The following is a 13,255-nucleotide window of genomic DNA, read 5'->3' as shown; positions in this document are numbered from 1 at the left end:
ACTCTTAGTGAATGACATTTCAAAATACTCTCATGTTGAAGCTAACTTTGAGGGAGTTAGAGCTTCATCAGTGTTCTTTTAATGCTCTTTCCTCACAGAAACATGTGGAACTTTTACAGTGCTTGCACAGGTCACCACTGGTGCAGATGTCGGCTCTTAAAAGTGGGAGGTTTCCCTGCATATATATATCACCAAATTTGAACAAAAATGTGTCTTGCAGTTGCATCTTTGCAAGTCCAACCAAACAGACTTGTACATTTTACTCTAAACTTGTTAACTTTGCAGTGTCTGTCTATAATACTCACTGAGGGATGTAAGGTGTTGTCTTTGGGTATGACAAAGTTTGCCTCACCCCGCGCAGCAGGCCGCTCTGCAGAGTTTCAGTCACGGGGTGAGGGAGGGGGAGAGCATGCAGGACTCGGCTCACCACGCCTCGGTACGGTGAGTCCGTCAGCCATATTGACTACCTCCTCTCCGGTCTGTGGGAGACTGGCGGAGGAGCCTCCTCTGCTGCCAGTGTCACCGAACACTCTGAGTGCGCACCGCGTCCGGTAAACCGCGCAGAGGACGGGCTCTATTTTTACCCCGCTGTGGATATATAAAGCACCGCGGCCGGCTGCAGGGAGGACAGTTGGAGACATCCTCAGCGCGTTAGAGGTGAGTTTGATCGCCTTCATCTCTCTCCCTGCCTCCCCTTTTAAGCCGTTCAAATGAGGTGGGATTTATTTTCCTCTCCTGGCTGGAGGACGGTAACCGGGCTGTTTTTACGCAGTGCACGTTAACGAACGCCGTCAAACTTATTCCACAGCGTTTTTCTGACAGGCAGGTTGGAGGCGGCGGCGTGGTGACAGTTTGGTCGCTTCACCTCCGCTGCAAAAACCGGCTTCTTCTCGCACGTTTCAGGAGGGGAGGACGGGTGAGTAAAGCGGTGTCACTTTGCGCTGAGGAGCCGTGTGTCAGGTACAGTGTTATGCAACAGAACCGGGTAATTAGATGCTAGTGTCTTTTCACAGAATGACCTGGAGGCGCCTCATGATTTTTACGCTTCCAGATTCAAACCAGACACACTGGGACGTTTGCTGACTAAATGTTTCAACCTGGACGAGCTCAACACGTTTGCTGTTGGAATTTGGTGACGTCCTGTTTGTGTTTTTGCGTCTCTGGTGTTCAGACAATGTTTCTTGCGCCGTTTGCAACTTTGCTGCTGCTGACGATGCGCGTTTGTCTCTGCAACAATGTGCCAGACACACGATTCATTGCACAGAAACAGCGTTGGCGTCTGTTGCTGAAATTTGGCACCGTATGTCTTTTGCGCATGCCTCCAAATCATTTACATACTGCAAGGTAAAGCCAAGACAGCTCCCTCTCTTTAATAATGCGAATAATTTAGTTAAAAGGCGCGTTTTTACACCCGTAAACTCGCGGTTGCTCAGTAAATACACTGCAAACTCTCTTCTCTAAGTTCGCTCTTGGGCTGCTTTTGCGCGTAAACTTCGCCGCTGCTTAAAGTCTCATCACCGCGCCCACACTTGATGGTTTGAGGTCCATCTGGCACCAACAGATGCTCCGCCGGCGTCAGGGGAAGTCCAGAGCTGCCGATTGGTGTCATTACAGCAGAGGAAGTGAATTTATTGGCTGATTTCCCCGTCGCTCAAACCCTCCTGTTGCGCTCGGACCCGCCCCCCTCTGGGACCAAATTACAACTCATTTGAGAAAGAGGCGCTGCGCATCATGACATGAGATATCGCTGACTGCTGGTTTTAGATTTCTCTCTGCTGCGCTATTTTTTGTAACCTGTTGAATAATCTCATGACTTAAGACCAGAATTTTAACCTCTCCTGACCTTACCTTCATGTCTGTGTTGATTTAAGGCCTAATTTACTCTTACAGCTTTCTAAAAACACTTAAAACAATTTATTTTTTATCTGTTACAGGAAAAAAACAACAACAATAACTTTTTAATACTTGGGAAGCGTTTGTCTGCCATTTAGCTCAGGCTCAAGAGATAGTGTCCCGGTGTAATCGGTGGGCTTATATGTTGTATTGGTTAAAGAGAGATGCTGAGACATAAGGCTGGGCATGAACACTGTAAAAAGAATTGGTGAAAATCTGTCAGCAAAGGTTGAAGTTGGTTCATGCAACTGAACTTTGCATTTTCTGTTATTGCCAGTACATATTACTGCTGTTTCATCACCCAGGACGAAATCCATGTCTATCTTAACATCATTGTTTTGTGCGTCTTTGAGAAACTTAATGCGTGTTCAGTTAAAGTCACTCTTGCATTCTTATAGAAAAGGCCTTAGAACTCACTTTTCAAGTCATTTTTTAGCCAGGGCTGCACAGTGTCGTGGTGGTTACCACTTTCGCCTTGCAGCTAGAAGATTCCTGGTTCACGTCCCGGCCTTCCCAGAATCTCTCTGCATGGAGTTTGCGTGTTCTCCTTGTGCATGCGTGGGTTATCTCTGGGCACTCCGGCTTCCTCCCACAGTCCAAAAACATGCTGAGGTTAATTTATTATTCTAAATTGCCTGTATGTGTGAATGCATGTGTGATTGTTGGTCTCTATATGTAGCCCTACGACAGACTGGCGACCTGTCCAGGGTGTTCCCTGGCTTTGCCCCAAGTCAGCTGGGATAGACTCCAACCCCCTGCGACCGTAGTGAGGATTAAGCGGTGTATAGATAATGGATGGATGGATTTTTTTAGCCACTTTGAATGTAAAGGTCAATTTTTGTAGTATTTGGATAAAGTTTGGCTATCATTTTTGCAGTTTAAAGTGTTCAGTGTTCAGTGTTGTGTTGTTTTTTGCAGAACATGCTGTGACTTACAGTGATCTCCTGCTGGCGTCCTTCATATATTTTGACAATGTTAATTATCACTTTATTTGTACAGCACAGTTTGTACAGAAAATGCAACTGAAAGTGCTTTACAATAACAAGAGTTTAAAATAAAACCAGAATGTTCAAGTAAAAACGGAAAAAAATCAATTCTGATAAAACTCAAGACAATAAAATGCAAGAGGCCATAATAAAAGTAATAGATCTTTCTGATACTAGTATATTGCATGAAATTGCATCAATTCTGCATAAATGCAAACTGAAAAAGATGTGTTTTAAGGTTTTGTTTGAAGCTGTCAGGAGCTTGTCCCTTTACAGATTTAAAAACTTAAACTAACAGCAAGTGATTGACAAAAATAAAATGTGATCAGCAACTCCTTGCCCACAGTAGAACTGTACAAAAGAGTGAATATTTACATGTTTTATACCAAATACAAACTCATATACATTTAGACATACCTGAAAATACCGAGTGGTATAGAAAAAAACACTACATGATAAGCTGCTTACTCCAACTTCTGTGCAAATAGAAAAAATGGAGAGAAACTTCGCAGAAGTTTGCTTGATTTAGCTTAAATTTTAAGACAGTTAGGCTCATCTGTTAAAAATCATTCTGTAGGCAAAAATGTTCCACAGTTTCTATTTTCACAGGCAGAAACAGATACAGTGGTGATGATGATGGTGGAAACAAAAACACTTAAATACTTAAAACTTGAACTCTATAATGGTTTTGATATCATGATTTTGATTATAAGATTTAAATAAAATGATTATTTTCTGGATTAATCAGTTAGTTGTCTGAAAGTGTTGAATGTGTTTGCCAAAATGTGTTGTTTTGTCTCGCAGCTAAAGATATTCAGTTTACTGCCACAGAGTGGTAAAGAAACCAGGAGAATCTAGACTTTTTTCTTCTTTAAAACATTATTAAAGGGTGCCTATATAGCTCAGTTGGCTGAACAGGTGACCCATAAACAAGGGCTGTAGTACCTGACATAGACCTAAATGTAAAAGAAACACTTTGGTAATAAAACCGGTTTTCTTTCAGTAGAACTCCTAAGGTTATGATTTGGTTATACTAGAAGCTATACCATTGGTTTGGATTTCTACACGCATCACTGTGAAGGATTTTATATTCGTTTAAAAAAAATCCTAGTTATTGCCTCCTCTATGAAAGTTAACTGAATCTATTTAGACTGTGGACAAAATAAGACATTTGGAGGTTGGGAAATAAACCCCTTTTGCAGTAAAAGTGTAACTGATAGGAATGGAAGGGTTTTCACCTCTAAACTAACCTCTATCAAGCCACATTGACAGCAGCATCCCTCTGTCATGGAAAGAAACAAATAGGCCAAAGCTTGCTTTATTTAGCTGCAATTCAAACTAACTTGCAGCAGCCAATAGACGTGTTAATGGTGAAAGCAAATTGCCAAATGTGCCTCAGATTCAGCATGTGAAACTGGCTGAATTCAGACAAATGCTTCACACACCAGTTGCCACTGTGAGACTGAAACAGCTCTCCAGTTTCAGTTTTATTTGTGTAGCACCACTTCAAATAGTACAGTCAAGAGCTTGCAGAATTATATTATGTATAGAGAGAGCCCTGTTCGATGGTTCCCTTTGGTAAGTGGGGAAAACTCACATCAACAGGAAGAAACCTCCAGAATGTTATGATGTTGGTTGTCTTCATACTGAGTGCAGATTTGTCTTTTAGACTTTGTTAGAGGTGATTTTTGCCGCTCTTTCTGGTATTTTGTCATTTAGTGTTTCCAGATTCCCTTAGTTGACATTCGCACTTCTAATTTTGAATGAAAATCTTTGAAATGAGTGCTTATTTTGCTCTATCAAATATGCAAACATGCTCTGTCCAGTTGAACCAAAACCAGAAAAAAGATTAGTGAGTGTACCAGAAATATCATTCCCTGTTTTGCAGAAGTGCATGCATGCATTAGTAATAACAATAGTAGGTCAAAGTTGAAGCGGGAAGTTTCTCTGCACTGCGGTTCGCATTAAAGTGTTCAGTTTGGTTTTAACACCCAGTGTAGTTATCCTTTTCAAATTAGTAGTTTGGAGAATTGAATGAAAAGGATGTTGAAAAAGTGATAGCTCATGAACTTGAGAAGTTTAGTATGAGAATCTTCACCCTGACCAGTAAAAATAATGGTAAATCTCTAACTGTACAACACAGACTGTAAAATGAGACTCATTTTTAATTAATATACAACACAAATCCACTGTGAAATAAATCTCTCAAACTCTGTTTCATGGGCACTTATGTTCCTTTTTCTGTTCCTAAAAATACCAGATATTTTCAAAGTAAACTGTTCCACTTTTGACTACTTAAAACCATATTTGACATTTTTGGGCATTTTATATATATAAAAAAAGAATAATTGGTAAATTAATACAACAGTCTTTAATTTAATGGGTAATGATAATGACTAGTTGTAACTCTTAAGCATGTGTTGTTTTAAACAATTTCCTTCACCGGTAGTTGGTCACACTATCAATCAGTATTTAATAATCAGTTCATCTTTAAGCGAATGAAATAGTGACTGTTTATTCCATTTGAAGCCATTTGTAACCACGGATACTTGATGTTTTGCGCAAAACTGTCTTGCCCTCATTAGTCACATGTTTACGAGAGTGATATCTTGGTAAACCTTGTGGGTAAAAGTTGTTTTCTGCAGAAAAACACTGACTGGAAACCATTAACCGCTACAGAAGTCTTTGTCATGGTGGCCTGGCACATCAGATGTATCAGACATTTTGCGGTTTCTCCTCCCCTTTTGCTATCTACATGAAACCATGTTCACAGTTTCCCCCTCACGACAACCTCTAGCAGCAACCTACCATAGTGAAAATGTAATGTTCCGAGGAAGGTTTGGATTGTGCAATGAAATATCAACATTAATGGCAATGCTTGCCTCTCTTGCGTACAGATGTTCCCACAAAACAATTCCTCCGATCAGTGTATTGAAAGAACACTGCTATCATCTGCACGAGATGACAGTGATTGGTTTAAAGTAGGAATAGATAGACTGATTACTGGCCTGGTTGATTATCATGACCAATGTTTGCCATATTTGCAAGAATCATTTTTATTTGACTGATTATCGTTAAATGAAACGCTCTGCTTCAGGTCAGATGTAGCCTCCTCTCTCTGCCTGTCGTCACTCTGTCGTCTCAGAAATGTCTCTCAATCAGAAAAACTGAACAAGAAACACAAGCTGTTGCCATAAAAGAGGAAATTAAATTCTCTTGCACTGGCAAAGGCTATGCTAACCGCTCGTGGCTAAATGAGAAGGCAGCCACAGATGAACCTGAGACAGAGTCTGGACAATAACAGAAGTGATAGAACAGTGAAAAATTAAGAAAACAGAGATGAACAGTAGATGTAACTTCAAGAGACAAACTGATGAATCAATACATCCCACATAAACGGAGGAGAATGTTCTAATTTAATCAAGCTTATTTCTATTTTACATATTCAATTACCGTATAGTCACCCATATTAATGATGAAGCCTAGTTATGAATGCCACATTCTCTGCTCTCATATGCTGTTAAACAATTAGATTTAATGCATTTTGGTTCCAAATATTTGTTATAGATCGATAGATAGATTGTTTATTGGATCCCCATTAGTTGTCACCATGGTGACGACTATTCTTCCTGGGGTACCTAAAAAAATAAGACAATTCCCAAAATAGAAATCACGAAAATACAACATAAAATATCAAACAAGCAATTAAATTATTCTCATAAACTAACTCAAATCTTAAAATAAAAATAGATATAAGCATACGTCATAGCGTGTGCGTGCACACACCCTCTCACACACATCAAATTCTTAAAGGGTCATATAGTATGCATACACAGTACAAGTATAAATACATAGTACAAGCACCTACATGCACATACACATACGTATGCACACATGTGCCTAAGCATACACAGACACATTCAGAGATCAGCTCATTAAGAGCTGTCTATACAGTTTAAACTAAAAATATTAAAATAAGGCACTCTGCAGCTTTACAGACATCAATCAACTAAATTTAACCTAATTTCTTTACTCAAACCCACTTTTTTCAATTCCCTTCTAAATCCTGATCTTTTACACTTAAGAATGAGGCAGTAAGGAAGTCCATTCCAATATGCAATAGCTCTGTACAATACAGTTCTTTTCAGTGCATTTGTCCTAGGTCTAGGTAGTCTGAAACGACAGCTTAAGGCCTGTCTGGTTTCATAATCATGTGTGATCTTGATAGGTACTAATCTAGAAAATAAGCTACTGGGTTTACATGAAGTAGAGATATTATTCAAATACAAAATAAGGCTGCGCGCCAATCTCTCCTCTACTTTCATCCAGGAGAGTTTATCATGCATAGCAGTTACATTATTCCTAATAGAACAATGAAGTGCCAGTCGTGCAGCTCTATCCTGAGCGAGCTGGAGTTTACCAAGTTCTTTTTTTGAGGTGCCAGACCATATTACAGGGCAGTGGTCAAGGTGGGATAAGACTAATGATTGAATAACAAACTTGATTGTTGTGTCAGTTAAAAAAAAAGCACATTTTCTTATGTTTGAAATACTTTTACTCATTTTACTGACTATATTGTTTATGTGAGTAGACCAAGATAATGTTTCATCTATAGTAATGCCCAGCAGTTTGGCTTCTCTTACTTGCTCAATAGCTGCACCATGTAATGAGAGGACCAACTCTTGATTAGATCGAAGTGAGTAGTTAGACCCAAGTACCATACATTTTGTTTTAAAAATATTCAACTTTAACTTGTTTGCTGTAACCCAGTCAGCTATCAGTGTTAGCTCATCTTGAAGTGTCTTATTAACTTGTTCAGTACTGTTTGCAGATGTAAAGATGGTTGTATCATCCGCATACATTACTATACCCGCATTTCTTAACACATATGGCATATCATTTACAAAAATAGAATAAAGGAGAGGTCCAAGGCAGCTCCCCTGGGGAATACCACATTGAAGTGTCTCTATATCTGAAAAAGCACCATTAAACTTAACACATTGTCTCCTGTCAGTCATATAACTTCTCATAAAATCAATCACAGAGTTATTAAAACCATAGGCTGAAAGCTTCAAAAGTAACAATTCATGGTCAATCAGATCAAAGGCTGCACTAAAGTCCAGAAATACAACACCTACCACTGACTTCCTGTCTATCTGTGTAAGCAGGGCATCAGTGAGACATGTAAGAGCAGTGCTAGTGGCGTAGCCTCCCTTATATGCATGTTGGACATCAGAGTTCATATTATTTGTTTCAAAATAATGCTGAATTTGCTTAAACATGATTCTCTCCAACAGTTTGCTTAGTACAGGTAACACGCTTATTGGCCTGCTGTTATGCCCTGTGAGTGAAGACAGAGGAATGACTTTTGCAATCTTCCACAGATTTGGATAAATAGATTCTTTAAAACATAAATTGAAAATATGACATAGTGGTTTTGCTATTACTTTTGCTGCAAGCTTTAAAAGTTTGCCATCTAAATTATCCAAACCGCAAGGTTTGTCACACTTAATTGTGAGAAGAAGTTTTTCCACATCTACCTCCCTAAGAATTTTAAATTCAAAACAACAATCTTTATTGACCATAATGTGATTTCTTATATTATCTATAGATGACCTGTAACATCCCGGCAACAGTTGATCCCTAATTGAATTAACTTTTTGTATGAAATATTTGTTGAAATAATTAGCTATATCATAGGGTCTAGTAATTAATATCCAATTGTTTTCTATAAAAGAAGGCATTTTACCATTTTTACTTCTGCCCATAACTTCATTAATTGTTCTCCATAGTCTTTTACTGTCACCATTGCACTCATTGAATTTAGATTTATAATATTGTTTTTTCTTCTGTCTATTTAATTGAGTTACCTTATTTCTTAGCCAGCGATAAGCTTTCCAATCTACTAAACAACCAGAGTTAATTGCATGCTTTTTCAGTTGATCCCTTCTTTTCATGCAATTTCTTAATTCGTCATCCAGCCATGATGCTTTTTTTCAATCTTACAGAGAGCCTCTTAATTGGAGCATGTTGGTCACATACTGTAGAAAACAACGTCATAAAGGACTCCAATGCAGTTTCTGCATGCACCCTCTCAGATTAAACCTTTATTGATCCCACAGCGGGGAAATTTACAGTGTAACAGCAGCAAATAGAACAGTTATTGTCCTTCCTGTATTACTAATAGTCAACATTTATATCGACCCTGAAAAACAGATATTGGCTGATCCCTAGTCAGAGAAATACAAATGAGCGTGTTTGCAGAATGGTACTGAAGTGCAACCAGACCATTCTACACAGCACTAGAGAATGGTATGGCTATGCTAATATATTGTCATTGCTAGCTAATCCACACAAATACCAAAAACCACCTCAACCATCCCCAGTAATTAAAATTCAAACACGACTGAAATAATGATTACAAAACAACTGAACAGTTTTGAAAATCAACATTCCCATGGTCCTTCCCAGCAAATTGGCTACAATAAGAGGAACCACCTGGTGGTACAACCAGGTCCTACATCTAATATATAATGCGTTTTCTCGCTTTTAATCTCCATCCATCCATTCTCTATACACCGCTTTATCCTCACGAGGGTTGCGGGGAGCTTTTAATCTAATAATTAAAATTTTAACAACAATTAATCAATTAACAATCAATCATTAACATCCCTCGTCATGTTTCACCTTGTCCGTATCAGTTGGTGTCTGGGAACAAACACTTCAGCTTCAGAAGCCTCATCACAGCCAAGTTCACCAGCAGATGAGTTCTAGTGTCTCTACGGTCTTATCTTTCACTTTCTGTTACCAAATCTGTCTTTCTTGTGCTGTTTAAAATTAGATTCAGTCATTTGGGATGTGAAGTGTTCGTGGTTTTGAGAGGAACAGACGAAGGAAAACACATTTAATTATTAGGATCAAGATCTCCTTTGAGCTTCTGAGATTCTTTCATTCATCTCAATATTAAACAGGTTGTTTCAGGTTCAGTCATCAGTGCTGCGTCTTCTTGAGCTTGGGGTTGTTTTTCACTGGTTTATTTCATCTTTTGGAGTTGACGGTCAAGATTCAGAATTCAGACTGATGTGCTGTATGTTCCCTATATCCTGCCCATTCTGTCCTCTTTTTCTTCCCATCTATGAGCTTCAAATGTTTGGAGGTGACAGAGAAACAGAGTTACAGATATAAATATGACAAATTCGCAAATTTCACATTTTGTTTGTAGCGTCACAGCAGTGTTTAAGTTTGAACTGCTGCATCAGTTTGCAGTATGTTAATGTTTGTGGTTTCACACTCGTTTCACACTCTGGACAGGACATTTGTGCTGTTTGACAAACACTTCCTTCCTCACACTCCTCTCTTAAGTGGTATAAGTTGTCAAGTGGAACAGTTGGTACAGTTTCCTGCTGTTGTAACAGATGTTGAAAGTTGAGTTTTTGTGTACAGATGTGTGTCTTCTTTTCACTTACAACAGGACACTTTGTAACATCTGCAAACACGTGCAATTGTAGACACAACACAGAAAGTGACAGTTTTCTCCATTTAAAGTATTTTTTTTTAAGCACTGATAGCCTTTGAAATGTATCTATTTAGTCAACAAAAAGAAGAACAACCACACCCCAGAACAACCACAAGCCAGAGCAGCTAAACCTCAACCAGTCAACCCAGACAATGTTCAGTAGCCACAAGGCTTTCACTTTCTCACTGAAAGTTCATTTAGTTCACACACTTACCAAAACAGAAAGTAATAAGATATAATAGTTAAATTACAAGAAAAGAGACCAAATACTAGTGTGTGCATGGATTAAAAAGCCACAAAGTAAAGCCAACAGTCAGAGAAGTACAAAACTAGAGATAACATTCGGACAAAGACATAACCGCAGCTGCTGATGGAATTGAATGAACTGGGGGAAACATCGAAAATCTGATGGGTATTACAATTTTACTTGACTGAAATATTCTCTCTGTTCGAGATTTAAGAGAGTTTATTTGTCACATGTTCACAGTGTGTGCAGTGTAATCCGAAGCTCACGAAACTTTGCGATTAAAAAAACAGAAGAAGTCCTAAAAGTCATAAATAAAGAAGCGGTAGAAAATACGAGACTACAGTGCAGTAGTAAATGTAAAAAGTGATGGAGCGCATGAGATGACTCTGTAAGTGTGACTGCCATACAAGGAGGACAGCATGAATTTATAAAACCATCAACATGACCGCTTAAACTGCGGGTCAGACGTGCTGCAAAATGTACGAGGTATAGCTATTAAATAACAGGACTGAGCTCATGTCAGTTGAACCGAAGCATTCGTGGCTGAAGCACATAGTAGACATTGATCAATGAGCAGCGTAAACAACCACTGAAACTTTCAATCTGCCAGAAAATACAATTGAACTGAATCACAGCATTAGTGTAAATAATAAATTCTCCCACTTCATGTATGTTTCTGTCTATCTATTTCTGTCTATCCCAGCGTCATATGTGCACTTGAAATGTTTGTTTTTAATCTTGAACATTCGTAGTTGCAAACATCAGAAGTTAGCATATCCAGTTACAGAAAAACAATGGATTAGCACTTGCCAAGCAGATAGTGATTAAAGAAATACAAATGGGCCAGAGCGTTTTGCCTCCTCCTATAGCAGAATATTAGCCTAGCCGCGCTAGACAACCCACGGCAATGAATTTAATTCTCTGCCAGGGTGGGTCTAGTTACCCTCGGTAAGCCTCGAGGTTGGATGCTCCTAAAACTTGCCGACGAATCACCCTGAAGTGTAGAGTCAGAAGGCGGACGTAACTAAGTGATGACAGAGGCGCGACGATTCTGACAGAAACAACCGGAAACAACCATAGAAACAAGGCTAGACAAGAAGATGGCTGCGCACAATAAACAGTTATCTTTCCACTCGGCTTTGGCCACAGCCCCTAAAGATTTCTGTTAACATGTCTGTAATATACTTGAGCTTCACCCATAAATAAGGCTTCACCGAACTCCTGCATCCTCTGATTTCCGGCGCTCTCGGAACTACGTTAGCCTATTTGTTGCGCTGATTGGTTGTATACCTACCTAATTGCTGCAGAGTGATTTGAAAGACAACCTTTTAGCCCACCTCCCTCCCTGTCAAGAGTTCCTAGATCCTTGCGTCTTCAGACCTGGGTCTAGCGCGGCTAGGCTAGCAGAATATATATAATGAGGTGAAACCAGACCATTCTACACAGTACAGCATCAGTGCTAGAGAATGGTCTGGCTATGCTGATGTGCTCTCATGGTGGCCTGTTGCTAGCTAAACCCCACAATGATTCCAATTATAAACAGTATCCATCCATTCATCCATTGTCTGTTCACCGCTTAATCCTCATTAGGGTCGCAGAGGGGCTGGAGTTTATCCCAGCTGACTTAGAGTGAAGTCAGGGGACACCCTGGATAAGTCACCAGCCTGTTGCAGGGTTACCCACAGAGACAAACAGTCACACTCACATTCACACCTACTGACAATTTAGAGTTACCAATAAACCTCAGGATGTTTTTGGGCTGTGGGAAGAAGCTGGAGAAAAGCCATGCATGCCCAGGGAGATCATGCAAATTCCATGGGACCAGGAATCTTCTAGCTGCAAGGTGAAAGTGCTAACCACCAAGCCACTGTGCAGCCCCAACTAACAGTATTTTAAATGTAAAATAGAGATAATCCTTGCGTTTGCATTTTAACCAGATTTATTTCTGTATGCATGGACAGGTTTTATCAGCCTCAAACGATTGTGCGATTGGCATAGTTTAGGTGATTTCATGGCTCAGATAAAATGTCATAAATCAAAACAAGACAAAAGTGAATAGGACAATCAGAACAGCATCTTGCTGACTGAAACCAGACCTGACCAGCTATACAGAGCTGAAATCTGTAAAGCAGGACTATGCAGGTGCTTCTCTGAAAGTGTGCGCAACATGCAGCAGTGCAGATATTGACTTGGAGAAAATAAGGGACATGAAAGAGCCGTTATGTGCACCGAGCAGAGTTTCTCTCTGCATGAATGGTGACCTGGAAGCTGTATCCGCCTGGGAGTGACCCTCCGGTTGTACACACACACACACACACACACACACACACATCCTGAAGGCTTTATACATCCAGGTTTATGAGATAGCGGACCTCTACACAGAGCAGACCTGTGTTCTCTTGAAAAGCCTCCTTTGTACTGTTGCTTTACAGCAGCCAGTAAAGGTCACCCTTAGGTGTTGGTGTATATGTATACGTAGGCAGTGGGAGGGTCATCTGTTTCCCTAAAGCCTGGAGCATTTAAATCTATTACATTTTGCACATTGTGGTCGTGTTCACCTTGCCGAATGCAGAACAAAGCTGATGTTATCGGCTTTCCCTTGGGCCACTATTA

General features: G+C 39.7%; 1 protein-coding gene across 2 annotated transcripts in view; it reads left to right on the top strand.

Annotated features, from left to right (window-relative positions):
* The first annotated feature begins 416 nt into the window (after positions 1 to 416).
* The window catches only part of LOC110962975 (radixin-like), a 75,160-nt gene continuing 62,321 nt past the window's right edge, over positions 417 to 13,255 (top strand). Inside the window, exon 1 of one of the 2 annotated variants that reach the window (XM_022211125.2) lies at positions 417 to 657. The gene's annotated coding sequence lies outside the window, so the exon portion shown is untranslated. Of the gene's footprint in view, positions 658 to 780; positions 917 to 13,255 lie in introns of those variants that run through there. The other variant, XM_022211126.2, reaches the window with a different exon arrangement.

The sequence above is a fragment of the Acanthochromis polyacanthus genome, chromosome 14 (genome assembly GCF_021347895.1).
Source record: "Acanthochromis polyacanthus isolate Apoly-LR-REF ecotype Palm Island chromosome 14, KAUST_Apoly_ChrSc, whole genome shotgun sequence".
Classification (NCBI taxonomy): Eukaryota; Metazoa; Chordata; class Actinopteri; family Pomacentridae; genus Acanthochromis; species Acanthochromis polyacanthus.
The sequence above is the reverse complement of the archived record's forward strand: the minus strand, read 5'-3'. Positions and strand labels throughout refer to the sequence as shown.